This window comes from Sturnira hondurensis, unplaced genomic scaffold, assembly GCF_014824575.4.
Source record: "Sturnira hondurensis isolate 20B ecotype Veracruz unplaced genomic scaffold, ASM1482457v3 Scaffold0000396, whole genome shotgun sequence".
NCBI classification, from domain to species: Eukaryota; Metazoa; Chordata; class Mammalia; order Chiroptera; family Phyllostomidae; genus Sturnira; species Sturnira hondurensis.
The window spans coordinates 1,141,448-1,156,433 of record NW_028073027.1 but is presented as its reverse complement, the minus strand read 5'-3'; the positions used below and the strand labels follow the sequence as shown (position 1 = coordinate 1,156,433).

The 14,986-nt window shown below is 45.4% G+C and overlaps 1 protein-coding gene across 2 annotated transcripts in view; it reads right to left on the bottom strand.

Moving 5' to 3' along the window:
- The window catches only part of LPP (LIM domain containing preferred translocation partner in lipoma), a 631,519-nt gene that overhangs the window by 605,181 nt on the left and 11,352 nt on the right, over positions 1–14,986 (bottom strand). The gene's annotated exons all lie outside the window — the stretch shown is intronic.

Sequence of the window (14,986 nt, the reverse complement as noted above, 5' to 3'; positions counted from 1 at the left end):
CCACCCCCACCCCAAAGCAATGGCAGCTGGTGCCACACAGTAAACTGTGTTGGCCTACCAGACCCATTCCTGAATTTAAAAATACTGAGGTACAGGCCTGGCTGGTGTAGCTCAGTGGATTGAACACAGGCCTGCGAAGCAAAGGGTCACCAGTTCAATTCCCAGTCAGGGCACATGCCTGGGTTGCAGGCCAGTTCCCCAGTAGGGGACACATGAGAGGCAACCACACATTGATGTTTCTCTCCCACTCTTTCTCCTTCCCATCCCCTCTCTCTAAAAATAAATAAACAAAATATTTTTAAAAAGTAAAAATACCCAAGGTCCATTACTGGGAGGTTCCCACCAATTGAAAGAATGGGGAGAGGATGCCTGTAAATACGTACATGCCCAAAAGAGCAGAGCTGAGTTCTAGAACAGTGCTCCCCCAAATTTACGGTGTACACACATCGCTTGAGGGACTTGTTTAATGTAGATTCTGGGGTGGGGCTAAAATTATTCTTTTTTTTTTAAGATTTTATTTATTTATTTTATCTTTAGAGGGGAAGGAGATAGGGAGAGAAACATCAATGTATGGTTGCCTTTTTTTTTGTGCGTCCCCTGCTGGGAGTTGGCCTGCAGGGAACCGGCCTGCAACCCAGGCATGTGCCCTGACTGGGAATCGAACCGCGATCCTCTGGTTTGCAGGCCCACGCTCAATCCACTGAGCTACGCCAGCCAGGGCGAATTATTCATTTTTAAAGGTCCCATTCAATACTGATGCTACTGGCCCAAGAAACAGACCCTGCATAGAAGTGTTCTGAGCACAGTCACAGGGAAGGGTAAATTTGCACAGATGTGCAGGGCATCTAGTGTGCACCACTTGGCACTGTGCTGGGGCTGAGTAAGACACGAGAAAGAGACCTCTCAGGATATATTCACAATAAAAGAGACAATACTTTAAATTCTGTATCAGAGGCATAGCTAAGGTTCCATGAGCATTGCAGCAGAAAGCCATTTATAATATTTGGACAGTATGAAACAGAAAACCACAAGGAATAATGAGGAGGTAGCTACCTTGCAGAGGAGAAAAATTACAAAACAGTATGTACGGCACAGTCTTACTTGGAGGCTATAACCAGGTTGCCAAGCTGTATTTGTATGACACACTACCTGGGGTACTTTTTATACTTTTAAGTTTTAAAAAAAGAAGAAGAAGAACATATGATAGAAATTGCACAAGACCTGGAAAGCCAAAGTTACTATCTGGCCCTTTACAAAAAATGTTTGCTGATCCCTGGGCTAGAAAAATAGACAGAAACACAGATACAATTATACACGAAATTTCATGGTGGTTATCACAAGCGGCTCCAAGTGTTTTTTATTTTCTTCTCTGTGTTTTTCTATATTTTCCTAATTTTCTTAAGTGACCATAAGTTGTTTACAAATCAAAGTTATAAAAGAGTTCTCGCCCTTTGAGCAACTGCAAATAAATTTTGAAAATAATCAGAGATGCCGATAAAGAATTTGTTAAAAAGAAAGTTCATCACGGTGCAATTTATCATGATGAAAAATTAGAAGCTCAAATGCCAGCTGCCAAAAACAGATGATTAAAAATTACGGTATATTCTTAAGATGGAATAATATACAGTCATCAAAAACTACATGTATGAAGAATTCCTAACGCCATGAGAAAGTGCTCATGTTCTGCTGTTTGGTGAAATGGCAACAAACAAAAACTGTATGCGCTGTAAGCCATCAAGTCAGTAAAACGTAAATGCACCCAAAAGCAATGAAAGGAACCACTCGAGAACACTAAAACTATAAACGGTGTTTGTATCTAAACAGTAGATTTCTGAGTGATTCTCATTTCCTTCTTTATTTGGTTCTGTATATTTAAAATACTTTATTATGTGCATATACCACTCTCTGAACAGTACCACACACACTGTAATAAAATTTGGGTTTGTTTTTGCTTTTGATTCTTCCGGAGGGATTGAGAGGAAGCCAGAGGAAGAGACATGTGCGTGGCGTTTTGAGCAATGGGCAGGCAGGCTTCGACCAGAGAGAAACAAAGGGCCCTCCAGCCAACAGGAAAGCACATGCTAAGAGTCATAGGCGTGCAAGATGGTGTGACCAGTAACACACACTCAGGGTAGCTGAAGAATGCAGTGTGATGGCAGGGAACAGCAGGAAGCAGTCCTGAAACTGAGGCAAGATCAGATGATGGCAGGAGGGAGGTGCTCACAGGAAAGGGTTTTCCCACAGGCCGTGGGAGCTGGCGAGGGAGCAGGCAGGAGGCCAGCTGGGAGGCCGGAGGAGGGACACTTTCCCTAGAGTAGAGTCAGGGATTGCCACAGAGACCCCTGCAGAGCAAGAGAATAGAACAGGAAGTGTCTTCCACTCAGTTCCAAGCACCAACTGGTTCTCTTTAATTTTCTCCTAATGGGGTTGTACCTATATTTCTACTTAGAAATAAAATGAATTGGGAAATGAAACCAACACATTTTTACCAATTCAGGCATTACTAGAGGGCGATTCTGACCTCCTCTTAAAACTAGACACAACCAATCCTTTACGTTGCCTCATAAGTTACTTCTGATCATCAGGTACAGGAGCCAGACAAAGGAGAGCAAGGCCTGAAAGGGCCGTTGTTGGCCCAATGGACCCAAGGCAGGGTGAGGCTGAACATAAGAGGAAGAAAAGGAAGAAGGGCTCACATGGGGGGGACAAGGAGGATGAGGTAAGGCGGGGCCAGGACGGTTACTCCTGCAGCCAGGGATCCTGGAGGACAGAGCGGGCTGCACAGAAGCTGCGCTGAAGTCCCCTTCTCCCCAGATTCCTCACAGGATAAGAAATGGGGCTCCTGGAAACCAGAGGAATGTTGCTGGCAGCAGACACTCAGGCCTGCTCAAGAGGACTTTACATGGAAGTATAAGAGGGAGGGAGGAACCTCTAAGGGCTGAACAATGCACTGGGCAAACAAGTGTGCCCCAGATACAGGCACCACAGAAGGGCAGGGGCTCTGGAATCTCAGGAGAAACCAAGGGAGAGCGAGCCCACCAGGGACAGACCTCCAAGCGCCCCGCAGCCCTGGGGACGAAACAGGAAATGAGCTGGAGGGCCAAGGCAGGGCCCCAGGAGGATACCTCAGCACAACGATGCAGTACTGCCTGTCAGGGATGCACACATAAGCCAGAGAGGGAAGCCCCACTCTGAAGATAGAAGCAACCTAATGGTAGGCCGCCATGGAAGATTCAGCACAGGCTTCAGTGGTGGCAAAGTCAAGGGCATGGGGTCAGCACACTTCCATGATTAACAGGGAATGGGGAGACTCAAACCTATGTAGGGCTCACATCAAGGCTTTCAAAATTACTCTTGTTTCTTTCTCAGTGGCCAAAACATGCCTGAATGTCCACAAAGCTATCAAGCTACAGCCCTGCCAGTGGGACCTTTCCTCTATGTACTGTGCATACGCACCTGTATAACAACACTTCACCCACTGACCAGTTTGGTTTGCATGTCTGTTTCCTGTGCAGACCACAACCTCCTAGACACAGACACGATACCTCATTCACCCTATATCTCCTGTTCCCTGGAATGACAAGCAATGAACATGGAGATGACAAATGTCCTTCGAGATGCTTAAGGCAGTCATGACTCTTTCAGCAAAAGGCAAACTGTCTAATAAACTCTCACTGACTGACTAACAGTGTGACCCACAGTTCAGGGAAGCAAAGAGGTAAAGTGATTACAGGAGGTTCAATTTCAGCCAGAGAAGAGCAGCTGGATACAGTGGGCAGAAGACAAACATCGGAAGAATGACACTATATTGTCTTGAGTTATGATCTGAAGAAAGGGAGATTCTGGGGCCTTGGAAAAGCAAACAGTAGCCAGTAACCAGCAAGGTGCTCAGATTAGACTCTGAGCAACAGAGAAAAGAGACCAATGAAAGTGTGTGGGGAAAAGGCACAACATGAATGATCAGCCTAATGGGTAGGGCATGGGCAAGGGAGCGAGAAACGCCAAAGAGAGGGGAGAAGGAGCTGAAGGGAAGGGGCTGTGGTGCACTCACTGGGGACGGACTTCTCAATGTGCTTTATTCTCCCCATCTGTGAAATGAGCTGAATCCATGAGTCCCTTTATTGCGCGTGCAGGCTAGGAAGCGAGGAGAGAGCCTGGACACTCTGGGAGCTTGACCCACCACCCTGACACCCCTGTCCAAGTGAGAACACAAGTGCCTCACTTTTGACACACTTGTGAACTGAGAGTGCTGCAGGTCCACCCGTGCCAAAAGGACGTGAAAGCAAAAGGCTGTACACTGAATTGATCCCAGCTCAGCAACATTTCCAGGGACTCTTCTACTCTATGCACTTGTCACATAGTACCATCCTGCCAGCATCCCTGACCCACCTCGGGCAGAAGCCATCACAGTTCTCCCCAGATGACTTTCCTGGCTCCTGCAGGCAGCTCCATCTATCTCCTGTTCTCCAGCTCTTTGGTGCTTTCCCATAATATGAACTCCATGCCCTTCTCTGGTATTTGGTAACCATGAAGTGCCTTCCAGCAACCAGCAAGGTACACTGGCATTTGAATCCTTAATAGATAACATGAGCATTCCCATTTTACCAATGAGGAAACTGAGGCTTATACAAGAGCTTATCTCCATCTTTTCCAGGACCACCCCAACTTCTAGCCAGGCCTCTCTAGCTCCTGAACCAATCAAGAAAGATACAGCAACCATATCCAGTCTTTTCTAATCTAATTTCTTTGCTGCTGAATAAACCCAGTAAGCAAGGTGCCCAGGAAAATCCTGGGTTTTCATCACATCACTATCTTTTAGCCTCCTGTGCTGATCCAGGGTGCAGACCATGAATGTGGCTCAAAGCTCCAGTCCAAAGCCGATGCCATCACCCTGGCCAGACTCCCTAGCCGCACCCACATCACTACAACTGGTCCTCCCTCCCAGTCTTGGAGGCTGAACACTGGCAGGGACCCTGACATGGGAGTGAGGACTTCTCTCCTGCACTGTAAGCAAGCCCCTCTCTGGGCTAGCTGACCTATCTATCTAACCATCACTGGATCACCCCCAGACCTGCTGCCCATTCCAACATCAAGCCTTGGGCCACCCAGCTCCTTCTGCTGGTCTTCTCCTCAGATCCATGCCCCATCAACCCCAAACTTGTACCTGGTAAACAGGTTGGCGCCTTTTCCCAATTTCCATCCTTCCCTTTATTCATTATGGTTTTCTATGACTAGACTTAATTGACCTGCTTCAGATTACAGCTCAGAGAGGTCAGGTGACTTGCCCAAGTCACATAGCTAGTAAGTGCCAGAGGTGGGACTTGAACCCAGCTCTCCTAATTCCAAGGCATGTGTCTGTTCCACTAATTCCCAGTTTCTCTCCATTGCAGCACTCAGGAAGCCACCTACGCATGCTAAGTTGGGGACCACATCTGATTTATTTTCTTTACAAATAATGATTGCAACAAGAGCCAACAATCACAAAGTGTGCACTGAGGGCCAGGTACATGCTCAGCACTTTACACGCAGCCTTAGGAGGTGTCACTGTCCTCATTTTCAGGTGAGAAAAATGAAAGTAACCGATGCAAGGTCTGACTAGCTGGAACCCAGGCTTTCAGACAAGCACAGTGCTACATCTCCTCTAGTTCAAATGCAATTCCTCGTGCACGAGGGTGGTCAAAGGTCAAAACTAGGGGTCAGCTAAATGAGAAAATGTAGCTGAAGACAACCAAATGGAAGGTGCTAGAAAATAAGGTTTTTTTTCAAAACCCAATGGATGCTAGCTATCACTCTGCAGTAGAACTGAAAGTAATATTGTTCCTAGGCAGTTTCCAGTGACAGTGAGGGACAGCCTGCAAGTCAGAACTTCTCTAGCTTCACCTCCAGCTTTGCTCCTGACAGCTGCGTGATTCCGGGCAAGCCCTTTCCACCTACCTCTGATCTTTCCCCATCTGTAAAAAGCAAGCAAACCAGCAGTTGGACTAGGTCAGTAGTTCTCATCAGCATTGGCACCACCCATGAGCTTGTCAGAAATTCAAGTTCATGATCTACTGCATCAGAATCGCTGGGCTAGAGCCCAGAAAACCCTCCAGGATGACTCTGACACTCCTTCTAGTTTGAGAACTCCTAGAGCCGATGATCCCTATGATCCTCCCAGCTCTGTCCCTCAGAGAACCTCCAGTTTCTTCAATGTAGGAGCATCTAGCTCCTCCCAATTCTGCCACATTGACTTTGATCTAGCAGGGGCTGAGTCAGCTGGCTCTCTCACGGGGCCACGTCCGAACTTCCTCCTGTGATTATTAACACAGAAGTCCCCAAGAAACAGACAATTACTCTACTGAACTTTTTTATCCATTGACCACCTCGGCAGAATGCATTCTGTCACTATGTTAAAAAATAAAAGTAAAGACATTAGCAAGGAAGCCACATGAGGAGCACTGTTATCCTGGCACCATCTTTTTAAAAAAAAAAATGAAAAGGGGGCTTATCCTGGAGGCAAGTCAATAAGGAACTGCCATATAGTCTGAGACGGTGCCTTTCTAAGCCCAGCAATCTCTTTGCTACAAACCAGCTGAAAGAACGAGAGAGCCTTTGCTTTGTCCTCCAGGGACATGTGTAGGTGAAACAACTCATTTTGTCCTTAGTCCTTATATATCAAAAGAAAAAATATCCAGATAAACCTTACTAGTATGAAAACACATCCCAAAGAATACTACTGTCTCTGTGCAGACTATCAACAAACAGACTGTCCATTGCTGCAGCCCTGAAATACTTTCTGAAAGTCTATTGCAGAATACGAATGAACAAGTAAGTGAATGAATGAATGAATGAATGAGAGGGCACCTTCTCAGTGCTGATACTAGGGTGAGTAGAGATGAACAAGCTAAAATGCTATTCTGGAAGAACTAAGTTCGAGTGTAGTGTGCACGATGTCAAACCTGTCCACCCGCCCACCCACTCATCCACGCAACTGTCCACCCATTCAACAAGTGCTCCTGCTGCACTGGCCAGATTCCAGGTGGGAAGGGGTGTCTTAAAGAAGTGCAAAGCCCAGAATGAGATAGGCATATAGATAACTATAACAGAAGGTGTGGGAAGTGCTCAATGCCATGCAAGTGGTACACATAAAGGGCCATGGGGCATCACAAGCAGAACTACTTCCTGTTTAGGGGCAAAGTATGGAAATCCAGGTCAGCTTCATGGAGGAGGTGCAGGCCCCTGAAAATCAATTCGGATTCAAACAGGTGATGGCGGCAGGGAACAGCAACCCAGAGTAAGGAAACGTGACAAAGGCAAGAAGGAGAGAAGACAATGAAAACGAGGTTCCAAAAGTCCACTGGCCCCCTGAATGGAGGGATAAAAAGGACAAAAGCGGAGACACTGAACAGATCTGTGGCCACCAGGGGTTGGGGTGGAGGAGGGAAGGGTGAACAGCTGGATGACAGAGGGCAGATTTTGAGGGCAGTGGAAACACTCTGTGTGACGTGATGATCAACAACATGCCATTGCACATTCGTCCAAACCCATACACTGTACCGCACTGAAAGTGAGCCCTGATGTCAACTGTGGACTTCAGGTGATAATAATTGTGACAAATGCCCCACTTTGGTGAGGGATGCTGCTAATGGAGAAGACCATGACTGTGTAGGGGCAAGAAGGATATGAGAAATTTCTATACCGGTCTCTCAATTTTGCTTGTGAACTGAAAATTGGTCTTAAAAAATACAGTTTTTAAAAGAAAAAAATAAGGATACACAGAGGATTTATTTCTCTGGGGTCCTGCCACTGCCTTCACTGCCCTCAGCTCCTTCCTCCCAAATGCAGAGGGAGGGGCTCCATCGTCCCTGCTGGCACTGAGCACCATGCAGGGCACCTGTTCGCCCCATCCGGCTCCCCAGCTCCTGTGCCTCCCCAGCTGCCTCATCCCTGTCTCCCTCCTGGTATCAGTGCCTGCCACCGGCTTAACTGTACTTACTATGCCACGGCTCCACACTACTGTTTTCTGTAATTTATAAGACACATACTGCCCACGAGTGTGTATTTTTAATTCCAGCAAGAAGTTTAGGGATCCAATCTGTGTGAAAGTCAGACTGCAGTGTAATGTGCTATTATGTGATAAAGCCTCCGAGAGTGAGAACGGGCAATGTATCCTGCTTATCGGACACCGGCTCCCTTCCTGGGTGTCACGGGTTTCCTTAAAAATGACTGCGCTCGGCTGTGCATCAATTTGTCCCAGTGCTCCAGAAATGAAGTTTCCTAATACTCAAGGCTTCTTTTGGGAAACACTTACTGAGCACTCACGCCATGCTAAAAGTAAGTGCCTTGGCTCACTTAACTTTTACAAAGTGAACCTTGGTGCTTTGTGAACATCAAGCACTGTGAGGTGGTGCTGACCACTGAACCCACTTTACAGATAAGGAAAACTGATAAGGAGTAGAGCAGAAGAGCCTGAATCCAAACCCAGCAGCTCCTCAGAGTCCCCGACTGTCACGCAGGCATCCACTCAACAACAGGGACACGAGCAGGGAACTTCCACCATCCTTTTTTTTACCTTCTCTGGCCTTCCAGCCTCACCCCAAACTGTCACTCCCCACTTGGGGGCCTCAGTCTCCTCCCTGGAGTACAAAGAAGCTGGAGTGTGGTGATCCTTAAGCCCTACTTTGCCAGAGCCCCTTCCAAAAACAGAAAAAGCAGAAAAGTGGGTCCCATCCTGTCCCACTCCATCCACAGCCACATCCTTTATTCATTCACCATGATAGATTGATTGTAACAGGCTTCTCTATAAAGAATCCTTCCCAGCTGTTTTTTTTTTTTCATGAAAGTTTTGCAGTCACGGAGATATGACAACTAAATATGATTCTCATTCAACAAACATTTATAGAATACCTACTCCATACCAGGTTCTGTGCTGGGGATGAGGACACCATGGGAACGAGCATGCATGGTCCCTGAGTTCATGGAGTTCCTGTTCCTGCAGGGGAGACAGACTATGGAACTGCCATGGTGGTAGTGCTAGTAAAACACAGGACACTAGAGAGACACATGGGGAGGAAACAAACCAACTTCAGGGCAGGGATCCAGGGGGGAGTGGGGAGCGGCTGCCAAGTTTTACCCTGACTAGAAATCAATCAGTCAGAGGGACCAATGTGGAACCCTGGACTAGATCCTGGAAAAGAAAGAGCACGTTAATGGAAAAACTGATTAAACCCAAATAGAGCCTAGAGTTTAGTTGACAGTAATGTACCAATGTCAGTTTCTTAGTTTTCACAAATGCACCATGGTAACATAAGATGTCAAAAATGAGGGAAACTGTGTGAGAGGTATATGAAAATTCTCCACACAGACTTCACAACCCTCCTGTAAACCTAAAATTATTCCAAAGTTCAAAGTTTCTTCCAAAAGATGACAAAAAGAACATACTCATCTCTAGTATCTTTTTCAAATCACAATTTTCTGACTTCATAAGGATAGCGCATGATAACAGTAGCTAACACTGAATGGAGCTTACCATGCATCAGGCTTGGTTCTGAGGGCTTGGTATGTATCAACTAATTTAATCCTCACAAGGAGATAGGTAATTTTGTTATTCCCATTTTACAGATGAGGCAACAGGACCCCAAAGAGACTGAGTGACAAGTTGAGGTTAAGCGGTAGAACCAGGATGCGATCTAGCTCCAGAACCCAGGTTCTTACAAACTACATGTTACATCTAGGCTTTCAGAACATTTCCAGATTTTTCAAGTAGGTATACATGTAACTGAGAAAATCCAAAGGATTAATCACAAAAGTTGAAAGGCGAGTATGATGTTTAAAAAGAAGTGAAAGAACTTTCAAGGTAAATTCCTAACTTTTGAAGATCTTCGCTGGAGTGGAACCAACCTTCACCGCCACTACCGATGGCCTCTCCGCATGTAAACAGGATCTCCGGGCTGTGCTGTGTCCTGTGTTCTCTGCCACACCATCCTTAGTGATTTGTACCGCCAGCCCACGATACGCCACTCTGCCACTTGCCGGGACACCTGCTGACACCTTCACCCCTGCATCGTCTGTCCAGGTACGTGGCGAAAAGAAAACACGCAGGCTGCCAAAGGGTCTTCAAAACTGGCTTCAGCTTTCCAGGTGACTAATTTCCTAGATGCTCAAGAATCCATACGGAGAACTTAGCAGTTCTTTGCTCAGTTCTGGAAAGCAAAAATCCTTGTCTCCAATGTATAATGTTCCTCACTGACTGAGCTTCCCACCAGTGTCAAAGAGAAGTCTGAGAGCTTCTCACCTTCAGCGTGGGGTCCTGGGAGGGCAAGACTTGTTCTCGCCCATTGAACAATGTTTATTCAATAAAGAAATGGTTCTGAGGAACAGACTGTCCACTGGAAAGATGTGCAGCAAACAGGACTGCCACCCCCCAGTCTTCCCCACCACCACGGTCATTTTGTCTTTAGGAGGTTCTAGAGCAGACACACCCTGCATAGTCAGAGCCAGAAGAAACAAAAACACAAGGAATCCTCAAGAGATGGGAAGTAAGGGAGCTCTCCATATCCAGCTGGGGAATGGAAAGAGTGTAGGCAAAGAGATAAGCTTGAGTAGCAGAGCAGATGGTAAAGTGACTAAAAAATAACAAATGATGTAAAGAAAACGAGCCCAAAAGGAGGTTGGAGGTAGAACCAGTTTTCACTGAATGCCTACGATGCATGGACAGGGAGCTTGCTTATTGCACGCTTCCTCGTGTTGTCAGACTCACAGATACGTGTCTGATCAAACAGTCCAGATTAAGGTCAACTTAGGCTGACTTAGCAAATGTTAATGCTCAACATTTTCAGTTGGAAGGTCTCTAAGAGGACACCTAGCCTACACCTAACATTTCATAGACTCAGGCTCAGATGGGGGAAGACTTGCATCCAAACCAGAACCCAGATCTCCCCATTCCTTGCCTGTGCTCTTTTCTGCACAGGTATGGATAACAAGGTGAATACTGAAAGAACACAGCCTGAGATCAAATCTCCTATGATATGGTGGACCAGACATGTAAATTATCCTCCATTCCACCTAGTATGTTCCATCTGCTAATGACTACTGGGGAGGAGTCATTAGCAGATGACTTTTAAATAAAGTAAATGACTCCTCAGGAAGAATATAAAAGGGTAGCATGCCTTAGATGAAAAGCATGATACAGATGAATGAGAAGGATTTATCAGAATATGGGCAGTTAGGGAGGAAGGAAAGGTGGTGAAAAATGGTCCCCATGACTCCATGGAGTAAACGAAAACTAGACCCGCTAGAATCAAGCTCTTCACCAAGAAACCAAGACCCAATTTTAACAGAGACTGGTTCACAAGGCAGAGGCTCTGCCCCTGACACAGTGTCAAAGTGCCCTACAGAAGTGACGGCTTCTGCAGATGGGCAGTCACTCAGTTGGAACAAGGCCAAAAGCAGAGTTCTGCACCAAGAAGTCTGCTTGCCTCTTCCGCCCCAGATTGAGGCTATGAGGAAAATCGGTCTAAGTTGTATCCATGTGTTAGGGGGTCTCAACCAAATCAGTCATGTCAGAATTCCACAGTGGTTCTGTCCCCAGTGACTCTGTGGCAATCCTCCAGGCCTCTGTCTTCATATACACATGCTCTCTCTCTCTCTCTCTCTCAAACCCAGCTCTCATAAGGAAAGCCTGCTCTGATTTGACAGCCTCAACCCCAGCCTGAAGTCCCTGTGTCTGCAATCAATCATTTGACTTGCTCACCTTTCATACAAATTAGAACCTTCAACCCTGCAATGGTTGGTGAGGTACATGCCTGCGTACCCCTACTAGGTTAAGATGCTGGTAGCCAGGATCCATGGTTCCCAGAAACTTTTCCCAAAGTACACTGGAACACTAAGCCCCAATCAATGTCCTAGGGGGAATAGAAGTCTGTGATCAAATAACTTGGGAAATAAACTTCTTAGAAGGCCATAATGTGCATTAGTCTACCAAAGGCTCAGAGAAGTCCAATGATAAACATATCCATCTAATTTTGTGTAACTTGCACTTTTCCAGACTTACTTGGCTATAGGAACTTTTTGTCAAAGAACACCCTTAACACTTTGGAAAACACTGTCTTAAGAATCACAACATTTAAGGAACTTCAATGTTCCTGCAGCAGCACCTTATCCAATAGTTCTATTATTGCCCTTCTCAGACCAAACGTCTTCCATAGGAGCAAGGACTCCCAGCAAAGGAGTTTACAAACTTCAGGCCAATGAATATATGTTAAATGAATGAACTAAATCCAATCCTCTCATACCTTCAGATGAGAAAGAAAAGCTAAACATGTCAGTATGACCTCCTCTACATGTCCCTAAGTGTTTAAAAGAATGTCTTCCACAACAAATGGGTTCAATAATTCTTGAAGAATGGCATGGAATGGAATGGAACAGAAGTTTCTCAGCTGTGCCCAAAGCCAGAAGTTCCCATAACACTATGAACTCCTGCCTCCTCAACTCCTTCACCCAAGTTGGGCGTCAACCAGAAGAAAACGAAGATGACAAATCAGAAGAGAAAGGTAAAACCAAAGGCCCTTTGGGTGGGACATGTGGAAACGGTGCTTGCAGACTGATGGTAACAAACAAAACATGTCTGTATCTGATTTAGATTTAATAAGATAGTTTGCTGAATGTTAATTAAATACTCAGTGGTTGTTACCAACTGTGGTGATTAACTTAATTTTGAATTAGATAAGCAATAAATGCTTAACTGAAGTTCTATTAAATTCTACCCAGCAAGTGAGGAATATGAGGCTCATAATTGACTTTAAACAAGACAGTTATGGCAAGTTAGTTGAATTTTTATTACCTGAAGATAACTGCCTTATTAAATCTAAATTGACTATTTTATTTGATAGAGAAATGTGTCATCTGTTCTTCCCATTTACCAAAAATGTGTCCAAGAAAGTTCCCAGTTTGTCCAAACTGTTTGGATCAGAATTATTTTGTTTTCTAGCTCTGTTTTAAAAATAAGTGGAATTATTTAAGAATGAATAAATGGCCCTGGCTGGTGTAGCTCAGTGGATTGAGCGCGGGCCTGTGAACCACACAATCGCGGTTCGAATCCCAGTCAGGGCACATGCCTGGGTTGCAGGCCAGTTCCCAGCAGGGGACTCACGAGAGGCAACCATACATTGATATTCCTCTCCTTCTCTCCTTTCCTTCCCTTCCCCTCTAAAGATAAATAAATAAAATCTTTAAAAGAAAAAGAATGAATAAATGTAAGAGGTAGACAGGTCTAGGAAGGAGTTTTATATGAGGCTGAAGAACCAGGTAATCACGTTTTCTAAACCAAAAATCAGGGCTCTGCTTTCTCAGCATAGATACAGGGTGGAGATGTTGTTTGAACATCACTATCCGGAACTTTTCAGGATCTTTCCATGATCTAAAAAGCTACTGATACTAAACATTTTCAGTCACAGCTTCTGTTCAAACAAATGGTTGGCTGTGCTACAGAACAACCCGTATGACCTGAGGTAATTCACCTAACGTCTCCGGGTCTCAGCTACCACCATGTTAAATGAGGAGGTTGAACTACAGATCACTGACTTTACTCTTTTATTTATTTTGTGGTATGTATAGCCCCTGGAATAGTGCCTGGGACACATAGTAAGTGCTTCATAAACACTGACTGAACAAACAAATTAATACATAAATAAAGTTTAGGCAACTCGAAGCACTAAACCTTTCCGGTCCTTTCACAGTCCACTCCTGCCCCCCAGACCATGGCTAAGTACTGCCATTCGACAGCTCACACAGGACAAACACACCTCAGCCCCTTCCCGAGACGTTTTTTCAGTAATCAAAAGAACACACTTTGAAACAATAATGGACTATCATTCCTTACATATTAATTTAGCACAGACAACTGCAAGTCATGAACTTAAGTCCTAGTGAAGATACAGAGGACAAGAGACAGACGCGCTGGTGAATGACTGCAGACCAGTGCGGTCTTTCTGCGGGATGGAAGGCACCTGGGACAAACAGTAATGGGAATATGTAGTATTTTCGTCCCTTATGTTCTCCTTTGAAAGAACCCACAACTTATTTAGCCAGACGGTAAACATCTATTTAAGGACAATGACTTGTCATACTTTACAGTGAAATACAAAAGACGTGGCTGTCCGCCTTTGTTCGGTGTGGACCCTAATATTAAATGTGGGTCCTACGGCCTCTCTTGGGCATATTCCAGGCTGGCAAGAGGAGGAATCTACAGTCGTGCTGATAGAAAACTGAAGTTGAAACCCTGGGTCAGCATCTCATTAGCGTAAGCCCTGGGCAAGTCACTTAACCTTTCTCAGTCTCACTTTCCTGACCAGTCAAACTTGGGCAGTAATAATAAGTACTCACAGGACTATCGTGGGGACTTACCTGTAGTCTGTAGGAAAACACATGATTCATTTTAAACCACTACAAAAAGGCAGCTGGCAGAAAGTGGCTTGACCACATTGCTGGATTCCACTGTGGTTAAGATCCATGCAGCCCGGCCTAGGCCACAGGCTCTCCCCGGTAAGTGGATGTTAACCCACCGACACCAGAACAGTGGTTCCTCGCTATTCCACATGAACAGGAGCCCACCGTTCTCAGTGCCTACTCATCCGTTGTTAATATTCGCTGCCTGTCTGTCCCATTCTGATGAAATGATCCCGAGGAGCCAAATGGGTATAGGGCCTCCAGGTAGGACTGGAATAAGAATCTTTTCCAAAGAAGGAAGGAAGGGAAGAAGAAAGAGAGGAAAGAAAGGGAGGGGAAAATATCAGGATCGACAGACCTCAAAAGCATCCTAGATCAAGTCTTCACCTGATGTCCGAGTTTTCACTGTAGCATTTCAGCCACACACAGCTCACAGATCTCCAGTGATTAGAGATTTTATAACTCTGAAAAGAGCTAATTCCATTCAGAATCAAGAGGTTCCATGGAATTCTTGGAAGAGAAAACTGGATGGAGAGAGAGAGTCTCCTAGACAGATGGCTAA